The 21,339-nt window shown below is 40.7% G+C and overlaps 1 protein-coding gene across 14 annotated transcripts in view; it reads right to left on the reverse strand.

Moving 5' to 3' along the window:
* Window positions 1-19,333, reverse strand: part of CEP85L (centrosomal protein 85 like) — a 245,024-nt gene extending 225,691 nt beyond the window's left edge. For 6 of the 14 annotated variants that reach the window (XM_063813382.1, XM_063813388.1, XM_063813383.1 and 3 more), the window contains exon 1: window positions 19,212-19,266. The gene's annotated coding sequence lies outside the window, so the exon portion shown is untranslated. Of the gene's footprint in view, window positions 1-17,394; window positions 17,494-19,211 lie in introns of those variants that run through there. The other 8 variants (XM_063813386.1, XM_063813381.1, XM_063813384.1 and 5 more) reach the window with 7 other exon arrangements.
* Window positions 19,334-21,339: the final 2,006 nt, after the last annotated feature.

The raw sequence follows: 21,339 nt of genomic DNA on the forward strand, positions 1-21,339 counted from the left end.
CTCATATCCAAAAATAATAAAAAATTAGCTAGACATAGTGGTGACTCTCTGTGGTCCCAGCTACTCGGGAGGCTGAGGTAGGAGGATCGCTTGAGCCTGGGAGGTAGAGGCTAGAGTGATTGTTATCACACCACTGCATTCCCACCTGGGTGACAGAGTGAGACCCTGTCTCAGGAAAAAAAAAAGAAAGAAAGAAGGAAAGAAAGAAAGAGAAAGATAAAAAGAAAGAGGGAGAGACCGTTTAAAAGAAAGAGACTGAAAAAGAGAAAAAGACAGATAAGGAGTAAAAGTCTCTGTCAAATGACAAAGGAGGCCAGGCGTGGTGGCTCATGCCTGTAATCCCGACACTTTGAGATGCCAAGGCAGGTGGATCACCTGAGATCAGGAGTTCAAGACCAGCCTGGCCAACATTGTGAAACCCCATCTCTAGGCCAGGCACGGTAGCTCACGCCTGTAATCCCAGCACTTTGGGAGGCCAAGGCGGGCGGATCACCTGAGGTTGGGAGTTCAAGACCAGCCTGACCAACATGGAGAAACCCCCATCTCTACTAAAAATACAAAATTAGCCAGATGTGGCGGTGCATGCCTGTAATCCCAGCTACTCAGGAGGCTGAGGCAGGAGAATCGCTTTAACCCAGGAGGCGGAGGTTGCAGTGAGCCAAGATCGCAGCATTGCACTCTAGCCTGGGCAACAAGAACAAAACTCCATCTCAAAAAAAGAAAGAAAGAAAGAAAGAAACCCCGTCTCTAATAAAAAATACAAAAAATTAGCCAGGCATGGTGGCAGGCGCCTGTAATCCCAGCTACTTGGGAGGGTGAGGCAGGAGAATCCCTTGAACCCCGGAGGCGGAGGTTTCAGTGAGACAAGATCGCACCACTGCACTCCAGCCTGGGCAACAAGAGCAAAACTCCCATCTCAAAAAAAAAAAAAAAAATGACAAAAGACAGGCATCATTTAAACCTCTGTGCTCAGCCACACCTGAAGCAAACAAGATCTGTCTTTTCCATTTTCTTAGACAAAGAATTTCTCTTTGCAAAATTACATGACTTATTTTTCTTAAGCAACTTTGAGGTAAATTTTTGTTACCTGCACTTGGAAGATGCCTAATACTTGCTATGTCTACTTGGAGTAGGATTGCTTGGGTTCGGCTATGTCCCTAGAGATGTCTTTTCTTCCTCCATGAAGCTTGTCGTTATTACCAGGATCAATTATCTGGAGAGGAGGGAGGCCCTCAGGTAGCAACTCAGGGCGAGGGGACAAGGCTGAGGTGTATGGAAGCTCCCATCCCTTTCTGGGTCTTAACGATGACAAGGCCAAATATTTGAGAATATGTACTTGCAGAAACAGACCTCAAGAAAGGAAGGAAAGAGCCCTGCAATGGGTTAAAAACTGAAGACGAATAAGCTATGCAATATATGTTAGAGTATTTTGTTTCATGGTCCTACTCATAGTACTTGTTGCCATTTTGTTACATTCTAACCTTCAGTAAAGCTTAATTGGGCATCAATTCTGCCTCAGTTGAACTAAATGGTATGCAAGGAAGAACTATATGTCCATATATGGGACAAAGCACTGAAAGCAGGGCATTAGTTTTTGCCTTTCGAGGTCAGCAGGTGATACAGTCAAAATAATCCCTGAGGAGAGTGTTTCAAGCTAGGAGTTGGGACTGTAAGGTCAACCTACCCTATCAAGAAGAGATGCTCTCTCATTGACTACTTTGAAACATCTGGGTTTTATTTAATTAAGGAAGGCATAAATGTATCACGCCAATTATATGAAAGCATAAAATTAGACATCTAAAGTAAAGAAAAAGATTAACATCCCAAATAAGAAAAGCAACAATGCTCAATTTCTTTTAATCTAAAAATCTATTAAGACTTCCCACCACACTTTCAGACTTGGGAAGAGACGGCAGTGAGCTAGTTAAGGGCAGAAGAAACAAGACATAGATACATTGATAGAAGTATAGATACACTGATAGAAGGGGGCTTCAGGGATTTTTGCTGGCAGGCAGGAAATCATTAGGTAGTTCCACTAAAGCTTGAACTTTGTGGCTTTTGGAAGATGCATCACCCTTGTTACTTAGAAGCATGCCCAGCACATAGTAGGCCAAAATGTGAGGTTGGGGCTATTTATATTCTTACCTCAGATTAGAATTGGGCCTAAGAAAGAGGCATAGAAAGATTCTGAAGGTGGTACTCATGTGATCCAGCTGCTGAGATGCGGCAGAAGGAAAGCAGAGACCTCTAACCCAACTTGTTGAAAAACAGCTGAAATTACTGCATTCAGTTTATAAACAATAATAGTCCAATGATAAATTTTAAAAATCCCTGTGAGACTAAGAATGCTGCCCATTTGCTCCTCTGGAACAGTAGCAAGTACAGTGAAGGGCTAGCACCACAGCTTTATGGAAGGAATTGCCTTTACTTTCCATTTCGAAACCTCATATTTTGTTTTCATTGAGTCAATTATTAATACATTTCTTAAAAATTTCCATGCTTTTAAAGAGAGCTATTTTCCTCCTTAATTTTTTATACCAGCTGGAGATTGACCCATACAATACTACTGGTAGGTGGATGAACATTTGTCTTTCTTAACTTTTAATATTATCAAAAAGTAAAACTTGCAAAGAAACATTTCATTCTGAAACCAATGTTAGTGCTGCAAAAATAATTTTTGGAACAATATCTTATGATACAGAAGATCTATGTCATCCAGGGAGCCTCACTGCAAACAATACAAATGGACTCTGCCTGATATGAGCAGAAAAAGGATTTATTGAAAGGCTATTGGTTAGCCTGCACTGTCCAGGACAGCAAACGGGCCCAGAGGTTGTGCACCCAGAGATACAACCAAAATCATATCACAAAGCTGGTCCTATGTGGACGTTGCTGCTGCTGCCACTTAGCATCAGATATCACAGCTGGCCCAATTGACACTGTTGGCATTATGTGTTGTATACTACTGTAGATGTGGCTGGCCATGCTATCTTTAGAAACTAGACATTGCTGCTACAGTCACAAGCAGAAATGTTCCCTTCTCTCTTCTTGTTTGCAAAATTAGCTCCCAATTTCAAAGTCCATAGGTTTGAATTTAGAGTATATACCCATGTTGCATGGAGGACTGGAAAGTAAGTATCTAGCATTTTGGGCTTCTGGGGTGAATGGTGAGGTTTGACTTCCAGCAAGACTCAAAAGGAAGTGAGGAATTTCCCAAACAGAAGGAGGGGAAAAAACCCCATAAAAACAGTGACCACTACAGTCCACACCTTTGACTGCCTAACTACATGTATTCTCTTCTTTATTTATCTTTACTTATGTGTCTACCTAATATGATGCAGATATATCCAAAACAGCAAAAAACACATTCAACTCCTCTCCCAAGAGAAACCAAAATGTAATCAGTTACTGCATCCAGCTTCAAGTCCAGAACTTTTGGGTAATGATGTTCATTCATTTCCCAGTTCAATCATAATCCCATCTTGATATAAACTATGGATTACATTGTTCAAATTCATTACCACCACTTAATATAAAATAATGGTGAGAAAGAAAAAATAAAAGGAAAATTAGTTAAAATATAAATATGTATCATATTTTACCAATTTAAAATATATTTTTCCAATAATTTACTATGTCTGAAATCAACCAATGGCATCTTATAATTGCTATCAACCGGGTGGCAATTGTGATGTAATTCTCCTTGCCTTAGTATTACCTTAACTGATTTTTTAGAAAAATTTTAGTGTTTGCAGAAGAGTGACATGTGATGGAAATTTGTGTCTAAAACCCCTACAATCTCTCTCTCGAGGTATAAAGTAAAAATTCTAAGTGAAAGCAAGCAGCATCACATCATAGTTCAGTGGGAAGTGTTTTTCTTTCATAGAAATAAAGGTACATAAATATGCCTTGGAGAGTCAATGAAATACAGTACATGATACAGAAAAAAAAGTGGGGGCAGATACTACAATATACGTTTCTGCAATTGATTACAAATTGGCAGTTGCCATATAGCAACAAATTCCTTATTTCACCAGCCATCCCATGTTCCCTTTCCCTCCAGTCCACATCTCGGATTGTCAGTATTCTTTCCCCTGGTAGAGTGACCTAGACTTTTATTACTAAGGGATCAGAGCCAAAAGGTGGTCCTGTTTATGTAAGGTTGTTGCAATCTTTCATTAAATTTTTATTGTAGACATGGCAGTGTGGAAGTTACCCCAGAGACCCTCTTTGTTCCACCCATACTCTTTCCTTCTAATCATTAGAAGCAACCCCATTTACTCTCTATAGACGTGATCAATCATTTAATCCAATAGCATAAACCATTTTATCCTGCTTACCAAGTTATTAGAAGATATAAGCATGGTCAAATGGCAATCTCAGCTTCTTATTCAATGGAATACTGTTTCTCCCCTGGTGGATGCATCTTCTTTTTGAGGTACTAAAACCTCTAAATGAGCAAGGTTCAGAATTACAGAAATGAGAAGTAAATAATTTGCAAATGGATCATTAGAAGTAACAATGAGTCACCAACTCCTACTTCCACAGCTTGGTTTTTAGGGTGTATTGTGGCTATGAGGGAAAAAGAGCAACATTTTTTGGTTGATATTTCAGAGCAGTGGCTCTCAAACTTTAACATGCACCAATACTTTTTAGAGGGTCTGTTTAAACATCAGTTGCTGTGCCCACTCCAAGACTTCCCGATTCAGTAGTTCTAGGATGAAACTAGATTATTTGCATTTGTCACAAGTACCCAAGTGATGCTGATGTTGCTGGTCTTGGGATCACCTTTTGAGAACTACTGGTTCAGAGAATATAACACATTCTACAGGACAGTGCCACAATTTTGCATTTTTTCTTATAGCTGTTCGTCTATTTCTAGTTAATAAACATATGGTAAGCCATAAACATAAGCTCTACTGCTTATTTAATTAAAAATGGGTGTCCAGATAAAAAGTAATGTGTACAAGATACCATGATGGTATGTAAGTAAGATGCCTTTATAATTTGTCTTCTGAACTGGGGTGCTTTTGAGGGTGATGAGGGCTACTAATTACACCAGGACAACAGCAACAAACTGGAACTGACTTGGGTGAACCAGATATGATCCCCCTTTGTAAGAGGTATTTAGTATATACAGGATGGTTGTACTAGCAAGTGTTAGACACAAATGTTAGGAGGCTGGGCACGGTGGTTCACGCCTGTAATCCCAGCACTTTGGGAGGCCAAGACAGGCGGATCACCTGAGGTCACCAGTTCGAGACCAGCCTAGCCAACATGGTGAAAACCTGTCTCTACTAAAAATACAAAAATTAGCCTGATGTGGTGGCACATGCCTGTAATTCCAGCTACTCGGGAGGCTGAGGCAGGAGAATTGCTTAAACCCAGGAGGTTGCAGTGAGCTGAGATCACACCACTGCACTCCAGCCTGGGTGACAGAGCGAGACTCTGTCTCAAAAAAAAAGAAAAAGAAATGTTAGACAGGAAGATAAATCCAAATCCAGAATAAGTAACAGTACAGTAAGGATGAATTTCTATCTCTTCTGTGATGATAGACAGCCAATAAATTAACCTGCCTCCCTGTGGCTGAATGGCCTCCTGGGATATGATATCATGTCAGAGGTTCAAGATTTATTTCTGCTGCTAGCAAGTTGGGCAATCAGCAGTGACAGCCAGCATTGGTGATGAAAGGTCCATATTGTTGAGCTTGTGCATACTCTGCATCCAAGTTGCTGTAGACACTTTGTTCGTGAGCCCGTTGAGTGAGCCCCAGGATCAATGGGGAAGAAGAATGACTAACATTTGCAGAGTGGATTATTTTGTCCACTGGTTTACTAAACCTCCACAGAGTTTTTTGTTGTTGTTGTTGTTGTTAGCAGTTAAGATATTTTTGACTTCAAAAAAATAAAAACCTTGGACAGTTGATATAAACCATTAAGAATTTATTACTTCACATGTTAAAACGTTCTAAGATAGGGTGGCGCAAGAGATAGTTGATTAGATAGCTCAACAATTTTATTAAGGATCCAGGTCCTTCCCATCTTTTTGCTTTGCCATCCTGAGCATATTACCTTAGCTTCTTTCATAGTCATAAGAAGACTAAGGTACTTCAGGAGAGACATCACACTAACATCTAAAGGCAGAAAAGGGGACTATTTATTGTTTGCATTTTAATAGATAAAGAAACTCCCATTGAACTAACCCCACAGCAGACTCCCTTCAATTTCTCATTGGCTAAAATGGGGTTGTATGGCCCTTTTTGAGGCTCACGAGGGAAACAGAATCACCATGATCACTTAGATTCACTGATTCACCTGCAAGGGTAGAGGTGTGGTCAGCCTTCTCTGGAGCATAAAGTCACATGGAGGAGCTTGGACACCTGTACAAATCTGAAGTTTTGTTCACAAAGAAGGGGTATAGCTATTGGATTGACAACCAATGTTGTCACACTTATATGAATCCCAAATGTCTTCGTATGATAGTCCCATTTTGAGACCCATCCAGATACTTGTCACCAGTCCTCTGGTCTTTAACTTTCCACTTCCATGAAAATCTGACCAAACTATTTGTTACTGTCCATCAGCATTTCTCTCTTGCTGGAAAAATCAAGGATGATATACCACTCAAGCTCTGCATACTAGGATAATTTTCCTTCTCCACCTTCACTTTGGTGGGACTGAGTGGAACTGAGTAGCACTTCAGTAATCTATTTTGTACATTTACTTTTAGTGATGCCAGCTTACTCTCAGAGCTATATGTAAACTATGCTAGTTTTCTTCAGTTAACTGGTAATGGAGAACTATTCATGAAGTCATGATGGTTGGCAGAGAGGTGGCGGTGTGGCATGAGGATGAATGCCAGGAAGAAGAGCCATCAGTATTTGAAACTTGAGCTCTCAGGACATGCTCAGATGCACTCACATATATACTATTTCCACTTGAATATGTCTGACTTTATAGCTGGGTAGATCAGATAACATTCACTTCATGATAGGCAGCTTGTGTTTCACAGTCATCTGGTTTCTATCTGGGCCCAGTATTAAGCCAAGTGCTATTCCTTCAAAGAAGAATGAATGGCTACTCACTGAAGAAGTTATAGCTTTGCTCTAGAACCCTGAAGTTCCTGCTGCGAACTTCGTATTCACTCTTTCTGCAGATTCATTTGATTTTTGAGTACCACTGGTCCCACTGGGTCCTAAGGGCCATATAAAAAAAGCTGCAGCCTGGACCAGCTGGAGCCTTCCTCTGGGCCCTACTCAAAGCTGTTAGCCTTTCAGATCACTCAAGAAAAGGAGCTGAAGGGCATACAAAATGAGACATATGTTGCTTCTAAAATCCAGAGACCACCATCCCACATGGTACTTTTTTCTAGAGGTGGGAAATAAATTGTCCTTGACACTGAAAGGATAAACTCACATGTCATGCAACACTGGATCCCAAGAAACATCACTGAATTATCATGAGATTTATTTCTACTTTCTGGCATGCATGGTCTTAATCTAAAACACTAGCCACTTTCTGTTCTCCAGAGTCATCAGAATATTATCTTCAGCATATCCCTGGATGATGAGATGACCAAGTTCCTTTAGAGCAACTTATGGCACAGAGAATGGAGAAGTAACATAACTCTGAGTTGAAAATATAGTTCTGCTATTTTAGGTAAAGTCAAACTACTTTTGATGTGCTTTCTCTGTTTGCTGAAGCAGAAAAAAAAAAAAAAAGGATTGTCCAGATGAACGCTGCAATCAATATCCCATAGTATGTCTTGATTCACTGTGATAAGGATACTACCTTTGAAAGATCATATGTACTTGAAAGACAAGTTACCACTTGACTTAGTCTACAGTTATCCCCTAGAATTATCTAAGACCGATCCATCTTTTGCACTGGCCAGCAGTTGAAGAATTAAGTGGGGATGTGATAGGAAGCACAGTGACCTTCAGCTCTATGATTTCCCCAGGAATGTAGTGCAAAAAAATTACAATAATTTTTTCAATGAAGTATAACAGAATACTTTTTGATTTACTATTTTGACAGTGACGGTAACCCCTGAGGTTTCACAAAGTCATTCTTAACCATGATAACTGTGTTAAACTCCATTCTATAGGTCAGAGGGTCAGTGTCAGAATTCTGCCATTTGCTGAGATTATTTTTACTAATAATATGCCCAGAAACTGAAAATAATCCTAGCGAGGGTTCAGGGGCTTATTAGAATGCATTTGTGTTCAGCGCAGTGGACCACTCTAAGTATTTTAAATACAAAGGGTCTTAAGACAGAGAATTAAGTGCTTATAAAATCATTGGAAAGACTGGGGAGGCAAGTATCAGAAGGGCACCATGGGCCAGGTGCAGTGGCTCATGCCTATAATCCCAGCACTTTGGGAGGCTGAGGTGGGAGGATCACTTTAGCCCAGGAGTTTGAGATCAGCCTGGGCAACATAGCAAGACCCCCATCTCTACAAAAAAATTAAGCAATTAGCCGAGCATGGTGGCACGTCCCTGAAGTTCCAGCTACTCAGGAGCCTGAGGTGGGAGGATCACTTGAGCCCAGGAGGTCAAGGCTGTAGTGAGCCGTGATCACACCACTGCATGTCAGCCTGGACGACAGAGCAAGACCTTGTCTCAAAAAAAAAAAAAAAAAGACCCTACCGGAACGACTGAGTTCAAGAACACAACACCAAAGCTACAGCCACTAATCCTGGAGTATTTTCCATTATTCAACTGAATTAGGCCCCTGGTGGGCTGCTCATCTGTTTTTATCTTTGTAACTCCATTATATGTAAAAGATTTCTGGAGATGTTTGAAGGATGTATCATTTTGAATGCCATACCAGCTCTAGTGCTATTATTATTATTATTACTACTATTATTATTATTATTTTTGAGACAGAGTCTCACTCTGTCATGCAGGCTGGAGGAGTGCAATGGCATGATCTCGGCCCAGTGCAACCTCCGCCTCCTGGGTTCAAGTGATTCTTCTTTCTCAGCCTCCCGAGTAGCGGGGACTACAGGCACGCACCACCACGCCCAGCTAATTTTTGCATTTTTAGTAGAGACGGGGTTTCATCATGTTGGCCACGCTGGTCTTGAACTCTTGACCTCAAGTGATCTGCCCGCCTCAGCCTCCCAAAGTGCTGGGATTACAGGCGTGAGCCACCATACCCGGCCTCTACTGCTATTATTATAAGGAGCATGCCCACCTTAACTTTGCCAGTTAGGTGCCACTACTTGTCCTTTTCCATCAGTGTCACTGTTGAAATCAGGAGCCCTTTTCAACCACAGAGTATTCTCTTTTTACCCCAGCACATGAAAACCACCAAAATGCCTTTTAAGATACCTATGCAATTCTTGAGCCCCTGGTATAAAAAAGGTTTTCTGTGCATTTCTTCCTCCTTCTAGAGGAAGGAGACTGTTAGGGAATAAGCGTGTAGTTCACATGTGATAATCTACCCCAATATTCTCATCTCCATAACCTGTTGGCTTCCTTCCCCTGTATTCTTACAAAAATGTCTAGCATTTCCTGTTCATTTGGAATGAAATACTACTGAGCACAGCTCAAGACAGCAAATAATTTACACAACTTGCAGCTGCTTAAGCCAGCACCTTAAATCCAGAATCTCCAATAAGTGTATCCCTATTGCTGAATTCTGTGTGATCTATAGTTATGCTCTTCCTTTCTTGGTCTAGTACTCTCAATCCATTTCCACAGATATTCTCCATATTATGCCAGCATACCTTAGCACTCTTTCAATTCCTTTGGTGAGAACATCTTCTGCTCTTGAATTTGGCTTTGCAGTTGAACTCCTGAGGCATATGGGATCTGAATCTACACGCAGTTCTGGTGATCTTGAGAGACAGTGGGAGTGGGATGTGAGGAGAAGTGACTTGCCTTGCGAAACCGTTCCCGAGACTTTCTCAAGTGAGAGTACTGAGAACCCCTGACAGTAACAGCATCATCAGACAGGAAGGCTCATTGGGCTAAAAACGGTAAAACCTGTGTGAAATTGGCCTCAAGAGTCTGCATGTTTATTATGTAACATAGTAAGGATTCTGAGGCAAGGTGGGCTTCAGCAGTGCTACATGCAGGTTCTGGCCCTGTTTTTCTTCAGTTCTCTTGTTCTGCTCTCTGGGAATTAGCTTTGTCCTCAGGAGGGAATCCTCTTGGTTGTTAGGGTGGCCACCAGAGCATAACGCTTCCTATGTACATTCTGTAGGAGAGACATAATCCCAAAGCCACAGGATACAAGTCCTCCCATTCAGAGTGATTTGCCATTTCTACATTGTTAAGAGCCACCATGGAAACGGCATTCATTGGACAGCTTTCGAGGATGGGTTCCTGCGCTTATACACTGTTGGTTGGAAGGTAAATTAGTTCAGCCACTGTGGAAAGGAGTTTGGAGATTTCTCAAAGAACTTAGAGCTACTATTCGACCTAGTAATCCCATTACAGGGTATATATCCGAAATAAATCATTCTGCCAAAAAAACACATGCACTCATATGTTCACCACAGCACTATTCACAATAGCAAAGACATGAAATCAACCTAGATGCCCATTAACAGTGGACTGGATAAAGAAAATGTGGTACATATACACCACGGAGTACTACACAGCCATAAAAAAGAACAAGTTCGTGTCCTTTGCAGCAACATGGATGCAGTTTATGGTCATTATCCTAAGCAAATTAATGTAGGAACAGAAAACCAAATACCACATATTCTCACTTATAAGTGGAAGTGAAACACTGAGTATTCATGGACATAAAGATGGCAATGATAGAAACTGAAAACTACTAGAAGGGAGAGGGAGAGAGAAAGGCAAGGGTTGAAAAACTGTTCGGTGCTATGTTCAGTACCTGGGTGATGGGATCAATTATACCCCAAACCTCAGCATCATGCAATATACCCAGATAAAAAACCTGCACACATACCCCCAAATCTAAAATTAAAGTTGGAAAAAAAAAAAAAGAAGATTGGGTTCCTGAACCAATCACCAGCAAGGGAGAAGAAATTCACATGATGGTTCATTCTAATAACATTTACTCCTATACATAAGGATAGGTCAAATACCTGAATAAAATTGGGGTTTCTATTAGGAAGGAGGAAGAGAAAAGGTCCATATGATGGAACATCTACTGAAGCTAAAAATGTTCTCTCTCATCCAGTAGGCAGAGAAGAATAACAGTAATATAGCATTTTAGGGCTAATGCTCAATCTTGGAAATACATGCATTAATATTTTGCTTTATATTTACTCTCCATAGATAGCTCCACTTTGGAATAGTAGGGCTTTTACTTTCTGGTGGAAATTCTATCCTTTTTTTTTTTAATCATTCACTATGACTAATTGGATGTATAACTACAAAATGACTACCTGTTATTTACCTAAATTTTAAAAATTTTGGACACAGTGGCTCACGCCTATAATCCCAGCACTTTGGGAGGCTGAGGTGGGAGGATTGCTTGAGCCCAGGAGTTCAAGACCAGCCTTGGCAATATAGGGAGACCCCATCTCTACAAAATATATTTTAAATTAGCCAGGCGTGGTGACATGCACCTGTGGTCCCAGCTACTCAGAAAATTGAAGTGAGAGGATCCCTTGAGCCTGGGAGGTCAAGGATGCAGTGAGCTGTGATTGCATCACTGCACTCCAGCTTGGGTAACAGAGGGAGACCCCATCTCAAAAAGAAAAACAATTAATTGCAATTTCAGTTACAAACTAGTTGAAATGAAATAACTGGGAGAAAAAAGTAGTCTGTGCATTTCTTTATATAGACCTTTTGATAAAACCTACACTTTCTAAAACAAGTTAACATTTTCCAAGTGTGGTGAATTTAAAATGGTTACAAAATTGTTTACAACTTTTTTCATCAAGAGCTGGAGTTGGCCAGGCACGGTGGCTCACGCCTGTAATCCTAGCACTTTGGGAGTCTGAGGCAGGCGGATCACGAAGTCAGGAGATTTAGACCACCGTGGCTAACATGGTGAAACCCCGACTCTACTAAAAATACAAAAAATTAGCCGGGCGTGGTGGCGGGCGCCTGTAGTCCCAGCTACTCGGGAGGCTGAGGCAGGAGAATGGCGTGAACCTAGGAGGCGGAGCTTGCAGTGAGCCGAGATGGCGCCATTGCACTCCAGCCTGGGCAACAAAGAGAGACTCTGTCTCAAAAAAAAAAAAAAAAAAAAGAGCTAGAGTTCATTTTACCACCCCTTAAATTCAAGCTGTCCTTATAACTTGCTTTGACCAATAGAATGCTGCAGAAGTGACGATTCGTGACTTCTGAATAAGACCTCAAGAGAACCTAGCAAAACAAATAAATCAGTCTTTTGGTGGGGGGGATTACTATTTCTGTAGTTCTTTCTTTATTTTATTTATTTGTTTGTTTGCTTATTTTTTCTTTCTTTTTGTCTTTTTTAAGCAAATAAATCGTTATTTTAAGCCACTAAGTTTTGAGGTAGTCTTTATGCAGTAATAAATAACTGATATACCAACCCTTTCATAAGGATTCATGTTCTATCATTTTACTGGGATTTGAAGTGTGTTGTTATTCAACCATACTTAATTAGAAATCAAACATTATAGATAAAAGTTTTTTGAACTCCTAGCCTCAAGTGAGCCTCCCACCCAGCCTCCCAAAGTGCTGGAACTACAGGCATAGGCCACCGTGCCCCACCAGATAACTCTTTCAAAGAGGAATAACTTAAAAACTCAGTCCTATTTTATACGCAGAAAAACAAAAATAGCATATAATCTCTATGGGAGTGAAATATAAGTATGTAACTCCACGCATCCCTGTAAAATATAATGCGATGGCTCAGAGCAGGGACTGGGAAAATGCTATTCCTCTCCTGTTTACTGCAAACGCTTTATGAGTCCCTACCACATGCTCTTGTATTATAATATCTGGTAGGTACTTTTGGGTGAGGGTTGTGTGGGGAAATGAAAGTGAAGTTGGGGAGGTGAAAGCTCCATTAATAAAATAAAATCCTCAACCAATTAAAATTTTAAAAATATATTTAATGTTATCTGTATCTCATTACTAATATGTACACCATATTCTAATGACCCATGTATTATTAGATAATACATGTATATAATTCATGAATAAAAATGTATCTCTGTTGAGCAAATGCTCAAAAATTTTTTTATACGCATATGTAAATGATCAAAAAATATAGAGGATGGGCTAGGAAACATGGTAGCCCTTTTAAGAGACAAATATAGAAGCAAACTATACCTGCCATGTAATATAAATAAACATACACATGCCTACCAGATATCATGTAACTGGCATGACAAAGTCACTGGGAAAAGGCATACCTATCTGTAATTATTGACCTACTCTGGGCTATGACATTATACCAAACTCTTTGGAGGAATCAAAGATGAAATTAGAAGTTTTCTTGACTAACATCCAATTCTTTTGGAATTTCCCTTTGGGGGCATGTTATTTTAGGGTCATTCTAAGGGTTCATGCCTATAATAAAATGTTATAAAAATATCCCTGGAGCCACCCTGCCTACTGGCTCATTTTCTGAGTGGACTCAACAGACTGGTGGCCTGGGGTTTGTTCTGGGCCCCTTGCCTCAGGTGCACCCTGGTGTGACCTCACACACCACAAAACAGCCTAGTGTTTTGTTTTGTTTTGCTTTTTTGTTTTGAGACAAAGTCTTGCACTGCCGCCCAGGTTGGAGTGCAGTGTCTTGATCTCTGATCACTGCAACCTCCGCCTCCTGGGTTTTCAAGTGATTGTCCTGCCTCAGCCTTCCGAGTAGCTGGGATTGCAGGCGCCCGCAACCACGCCCGGCTAATTTTTGTATTTTTAGTAGAGACAGGGTTTCACCACGTTGGCCAGGCTGGTCTCAAACTCCTGACTTCAAGTGATCCTCCTGCCTCGGCCTCCCACAGTGCTGGGATTATAGGCTTGAGCCACCACACCTGGCCAAAAGAGCCTAGTTTTAAGCTAAGAGTTCATGGCGCTGGGGCATTTTATTCCTCCATTTGCCTAGCAGCTTCCACTGCAGATGTTTTCTTACCCTTCTGGCTATTTTCACCTTTCTTTCAGTGGCTTTTTTTTCCATTTTTAAAAATTCACAGGCTTCCTGTTTCTAAGTATTTACCACATTTCTGTTCATGCTTTTTCCCTGACTTTTATTTTTCACCCCTTCTTAGCCCTCTCTCCCAACCACATGTTTTACTCCCTTTCATTTTTTCCCCATTCCTTTATTCCCTGCTGTCCTGTTTTTCTTTGTTCAATTCAGAACATCAGCCGGAAGCTTCCCTGTTGCTAAGTAACCACATCACCCACACACACCCTTTTCCATTTTCAACTTATTTCTTCTGTTTTAATAAACTCATGGGGCCAAACAGTCTCTAAACGAAAACGAGAGGTGCTGCTGTCTTCTCTTCATGCAGCAGAGATGCATACCCTCTCATATCCTGCCTTTTCTTATTAGATTTTCGCTTATTGTTTTATTGATAATTTGCCCCAGACTGTGAGATACCACTAAATAAGCACAAAATATCTTTTTGGGCTTGGACAATTTGCAGAAGGGAGGAAGAGATATAATTTCTGCAGAAGGAACAATGAAAATGTTTAAAATATAGTTACAAGGCATGGCATGGGCTCATTGAAGGGTGTTTGCCTTGACCCCGGAACCAAATCCAGCCCTCCCTAGTAAAAGGTTTCCATTAGGGATCAAGTTAGCTAGCAAGTCCCTCTTAACATTGTTGAGTTGTGAGGAAGCTACTAATGGCGTGGTAAGTGTGATTTGCACAAAATGAAGGATAAAACAATACAAGAAATCATTATGTGGTTTTCCAAATCTCAATCCTTTTCCAGACATCAATCTGACATGGCACTTGTGCCAAAGGCATAATTGGAGGTGTGTGAGCCCTTCTCACAATATGCGCTTGAGGGATTCCAAGTCTTCTGGCACATTTTAATAATTTAATGGGAATGGTAACTCCATATGTCCAAACACTAGGGCAGAGTAACAGAGATACCAGGAGATTTGAAAAAAAAATCTTTTCACCCTTGCAATACCATAAATAATTTCCTTGCCTGGTGTGAATTCTTTCTCTGTCCTCTTGCATTTATGCAATGCCTGGGAGGCCTTTCCTGCTAAGCCCGCCCCCACATTGTTGCTCTCAGCTTTTTGCCCACAGTGAGCACTGTGCTAATTGGGTAGCTTTGGGAGCTGCTTCTTAAGAAGTATCATGGCCGTCTATGTAGGTGTGTGTCCCAGCTCCTCTGGTAGTGCTCTGTGCTCTCTGTCAGGGAAGGGCTCGTATCCAGCATGTAATGAATACTCAATAAGTTGCCTTAAATTTAACCACAGAACACAGACACTCTGACAAGGGGATTATTTTTAGTTTCATTTTCTAGATAGAAGAACAGTGGTTTTCTTCATATTGAAGTCTAAGTTCATCAATCAAAGTGCCAGAAATGAAGCTGATGCATTTCCATCACTATCCTGAAATGCAGATGGAGCATTTCAGTAGAGGGAAATTTCAAAAGCTTTATTTGTCAAGACCTGTTGATATTCTGAAAGCAGAAACCCTGTAAGACTAAAACCTACTCTAAGGTATTCTAAGAATGCCTAGCCAGAACTGGAATTGGCAAGCTTTTTCTTTCTAGAATCTAGCCCCTTTGAGATGTTAGGTCTTCTGAGAGTTTCAGAAAGTTTTAACATAATTTCAACTTTTATCTTAGGGTAACCTCAACTGATGAAACATACATTTGAACCTCCTGGAATTTTTATTTTATGTGCCACTTACTTTAAATTATACAAAACCTTCACTGTCTTCCAGTATTCACTTCTCTTTTAACTTTCTTTTCTCAACTTGAGATATCAGGCAACGCCACCATGTCATATTTTCTTTTCTTACATTTTTGAACATCTAATTCCTTTTTTCCTTTCCGTCCTCCTCATCAATGTGGTCTAGTCTTATAGGGAACTTTTCTCTCCAATCACAATCCCCTCCTCTTCCACTTCTCGCTTAGCTACTCTTCCCACACCCCAAAAAGACTCTCGCTTTGTGATTCCAGTCCTGGAATTCTTTCCCTATTAGTGTCCTCTTCACTTCACTGCTTCCCTACCCCATGGAGCTCTCATGAGCCATCCCTTTAACCATTCTCTTCAGTATCTCAGTTCCCTTGCCCCTCATTGGCCTGGCAAATCCCCAAACTTCAAAGAGTTCATCTTCATATCTCCCTGTCTGAGCCCAGGCTATCTCTCCTGGAGAGAGATCACAACTCTGCCATGGATGCCATTCCAACTCTGTGACCCCAAGTACTGGTCCCTCCAGGCTGGTCCCAGCAGTCCTCCTGGGTTTCCTTCTCATATTCCTCCTCATCTGCTTTTTTTTTTTTTTTTTCTTTTTTGAGACAGGCTCTTACTCTGTCACCCAGACTGAGCTCATTGCAGCCTCAGCTCATTGCAGCCTCAACTTCCCAGGCTCAGATGATCCTCTCACCACCTCAGCCTCCCCAGTAGCTGGGACTACAGGTGTGTGCCACCATGCCTGGCTAATTTTTGTATTTTTTGTAGAGATAAAATTTTGCCATGTTGCCCAGGATGGAATCAAACTCCTGGGCTCAAGCAATCCTCCCGCCTCGGCCTCCCAGAGTGCTGGGATTATAGCCATGAGCCACTGCACCTGGCCTTACCTCATTCTTTTTAGCTCCTCATTCTATTCTACAGTGAGGAAGCACCATAACTTACTAAACTACTTCCTTTTTATTAAACTTCATTTTCTGTTATTACAAAGAATGTGCTAATGAGATGCTTATGCATTTATTTTTGTTTATATATCTAAGTATTTCTGTAGGATACATAGAAATTTTTAGGTAAAGTGGCTTGAAATTTTTAGGTATAGGAGTTTTATACTTTTTGCTTGTAAATATATTTAAACATATGCAAACTTTTATGTATTAAAATAGGCAAAATACGTAAAACCTTAATTCACAGAGCAGCAAATCTGAACCAATGAACATATATAAAGATACTCAAGCTCACTTATAGCCAGGAAAATAAAAATTAAACATTGCAATATCACTTTATAGCTACTAAACTGTCAAAAATCTAAAAGACCAATACAACCTATTACTGGTAGAAATATGGGAGAAAGAGTTGCTTTTTTGGGGGGGGGCGGGGGGGAAACAATCTGGCAGCGTCTACTAAAATTTAAAAAACATATATAGACTTCAACCGACAAACCTACTAACTCTTAGAGTTCAATCCTATAAAATAGAAGGCCAAAAGGTCGGAATATATCGACAAAGATATCTTTGGGAATATTCATTTCTTCCTGCAAATATTTATTAAGTTCGGACTATATTGCCATCACTTCACAGATGAACAAGGCACAGGCCCTGCCCTTAAGTTACTCACAGCCTGTCTGGAGACAGTTGAGTACACAAGCAACTGGAGTTCATGAGCGAGGTGTCTAGAAGCAATCTGGGCCTGGGATGGAAGGCTGCAAAGACTTCACTGAAAAGCAAATTTGCAAGACTGTAAAATACAACATGCTTCCAAGGCCTTGGATTAAGTTGTGTGGTCCAGGATAGCTGAACAGAGTAAAGATACCTGGATATAGGGAAAACATAACCCATAAACTTTTCACGAAACAAAATTGTGTTAATAAAAGTCACAGGTACTCTAGTTACTCTAGTGGCAGTGGAGACAGAATATGAGATACACAATGAAAAAAGAACTTACTTTTTAGGAAGAGAATTAAAAGAGTCTGTTATTAAATGGTAGCCAAAATGCTGTTTTTCTCGTATACCTGGCACAGAACCTACTCTTGAAAGCTATGTGTTGAATCAATAAAGTATGACATGGGAACAGCATATGAAAAGGTTTAGCTCAGATAAACTTGAATTCAGTCAATAATCTCACCTATTTACGATTTTTCCTTGAATAGACTTTTTTCCTTCCTTCCTTCCTCCCTCCCTTTTCCCTACCATTTTTCAGGCGAAAGAAAGACTGGTCAAATAGGGGTTCTAAATCCTGTTAACCTCACTTTAACCCTGTGATTTCACCATTTAATGACAAGGCAAAACCATCAGCTCTTAAATCATGAACTTTAAATGCCAAAAACAGTGTTGAGCAATTTTTAAAATATGAGTGTTATATAGAAAAAGAATGACTAACACTAAAAGCAAACAAACAAAACAGACAGTTCATTAGAAACCGGTAATATAGAACAGCCCCAATTTTGTACCTAACAGATCTCGGAAAGGGACTGACAGCCCACGGAGAAACAAGAGCAGCACATCAAGACGAAGGCACATTTTCTTCCCAACTGCTGTCATTTAAGGAAAACCCATGAGCGTGAGTTCTCTTATGGGAGGGTAGCGACCTCCATGAAATCATGAGAACATTCCCCCAGTCTAAGTGCTGCCTGGCTTTGCTCCCACATCAACAGCAAAACAACTAACTGCATAGCAACCTACATTTGCCCATTTCCTCACTCATTAATGTTTGTCCAGAGGAAACACCCCTGCCAGTCCCTGTCTGCTTTGTAAAGTATGTCAAACAGGAGTTGAGTGTGTACGCCAGATTGGGGAGTGACACATGCTGGCATTTCTCAGCGCATGCGGCTCCCCACTCGGCTTTCTGGAGCTCTGCCTTTTGGCGACAGAGCAGCTAGAGCTCCTCTCCCCTCCCCCATTTCCTCTCATAAAGATAACCAGTAACAACAATTGGCGTGTGTGTGTATGTGTGTGTGTGTGTGTGAGAGAGAGAGAGAGAGAGCTCCCAGTTGGCCAAGTACCCTTTACATCCAGTGACCTGTTTTACGAATAATAGGAAAGACTTTCCAGCTTATTTTCTGCATTCTCAGGAGTACGCAGAGTTCACAGTAAATGCAGAGTAACAGTCATTTCTAAAACAAAGATAAAACACTCTAAATGCTGCTCTGCAAAGACCATTTGCCATCTGTTCCTTTCCCCCTGACAGGGCTGCTTATCAGGACTCCAGCAAGGACACCATCATAGCAATCTAGATCCGAGTACTTTTCCTCTGTTGCAGGGGGTGTTTCCTTGAACTTTCCCATCTGCTTCTAAGCAAGAGGTATAAAATATTATCTATAAAATAAGACTAGCAAATGACTCACAGTGAATAAAAATAAATCAGGGTGTAGTTTGTCATCATCTTTAAGAGAAAAAAAAAAAGGAAAATGCTCCACAATTGGAGAAACAACTCACTTTTTCAAACCTCCTCAAGGAACGTCTTCAAATGATAGGCAGGAAATGGGTATGTGGGGGTTAAGTTAAGCTCAAGTAAACTCAAGTGGCAAGAGCATGATCCAGCCCCATCATACATATTCATAAGAGGCAACCTGAGCTTCCGTGTAAAACCACAGTGTGACTGTATTTCCTGCACACAGTCTGCATCCCACACAGCCCGGACACACTGCAGCACTGGAGGGGCACAATGCCTTGCTTTAAAACATGGCTCAGAAGAACCATAATTGTTCATTGACAACTTAACCTACACATTGACTGGATGTTCTCCATAGGCCTTATGACAGCTCAAGAAGTATCTGTCAGGATGCAGTTTGAAAGACATCATTGTGCAAGTGTGAATCTCAAGGCTTTGGCTACTAAGAAGCAAAAATGGAATATGGTTATTTGTTTTCAATAAAGCATTGGGCATTTATTACTAATACTCTAATGGAGAAATAGGTCAGTCTAACCAACATGGGAAGATGATAACACTCTATATACTGCTTCTCTTCTCAACAGACTTTCTACAACAAAATACCCATAGTTTCAGCTGCCAGAAAATATAAACCAAAGGCCTTGTTTCAGTGGGATTTGGGGTGGCATCGATAGTATAGTGGTAAACGTAACTGCTTTTCAGTAGAATTTGGGAAGGCATGTACTGGGTTTTTCTTCATTCACTCAACAAATATTTATTAAGTGCCACGATGTGCCAAGTACTGCCCTGGGCACTTGGAAAAACCACAATGAACAAAACACAAAAGTCCCTGCATCATGAAGGCTATGATCGCTGAGTGTTTCAGACTGCCATGCTCCTCCAGAGAGAAAGAACACCTTATCATGTGCCTGTCATTAAAGGGCCTGGACCTTTTTCTTCAATTTCTTTCAAATGCCCTCGATGACTCTGTCAACGAAGTTTGTATGTGTGCCCATATGTGCTGTTTGAAAGAAGGAAGAGAGAGGGAAAGAAAGCAACACTGAAACACGATTCAAAAAGTGATAGAAAGATTTACCTTTATGATTAGGAAAGCCACAAAGACATGAGTACTGGGAAACACAAAAGAACACTAGTGCAGATGGAAAAACCTATTTGTTTTATTAGGAAGATGCAAACTATTATCAAGATGTCAACTCTTGGCCAGGCACAGTGGTTCACACCTGTAATCCTAGCACTTTGGGAGCCCAAGGCAGATGTATCATCTGAGGTCAGGAGTTCGAGACCAGCCTGACCAACATGGTGAAACCCTGTCTCTACTAAAAAAAAAAAATACAAAAAAATTAGCAGGGGGGTTTGGTGGCACATGCCTGTAATCACAGCTACTTGGGAGGCTGAGGCAGGAGAATCACTTGAACCTGGGAGGCAGAGGTTGCAGTGAGCTGAGATCGTGCCATTGCACTCCAGCCTGGGCAACGAGGGCGAAACTCTGTTTCAAAAATGAAAAAAGATGTCAACTCTCATGATTTAAGCTATAAATTTGATATATGACAAAAAATTCATAATGGTCTTGTGAACTAAGTTGATTCAAAGCACAAAGAAAAATCTGAGGGGAAAAGTCTAATGAGGGAGGAACTAGCTCTACCAGATGCTGAAATATAAAGCTTTGATAACTGAAAGTGTATGCTAACTCATAAATAGACAAAACAGTGGAACTGAATGAAACACCGGGAAATAATTCCAAATCCATTTGGGAATTAAATATCTGATCAACATGCCACATTGCCCATAGGTCTGTTGACCTCAGCAGCATTGTCAGTCATGCAGTGTGGTCCTTCACCTCCTTCTCACTAGGAGGCTTGGAGCTAACCAGAGGTTGTGGGTTCAGGAGTAAGAAAGAACACTGGGCTTAGATGGCTAGACACCAGAGCACCAATCTTGCTCTACCACCTGTAACTTGGTGACCTTGTGTTGAGCTTTGGTTTCATTGTCTATAATATGAGGATAATGAAATCTATTGCCAAGCTTTATTGTGCGGATAAGTTTATATAATATATGAATCTACCTAACAAATATCAACTATTTAACAAAATAAACATATTCTAATTGAATAGCTTAACGGGCATCTTAACTCCAGGTTGACAGTTTCACAATTTGTCTGTCTGCAGACAGAAA

The sequence above is a fragment of the Pan troglodytes genome, chromosome 5, assembly GCF_028858775.2.
Source record: "Pan troglodytes isolate AG18354 chromosome 5, NHGRI_mPanTro3-v2.0_pri, whole genome shotgun sequence".
NCBI classification, from domain to species: Eukaryota; Metazoa; Chordata; class Mammalia; order Primates; family Hominidae; genus Pan; species Pan troglodytes.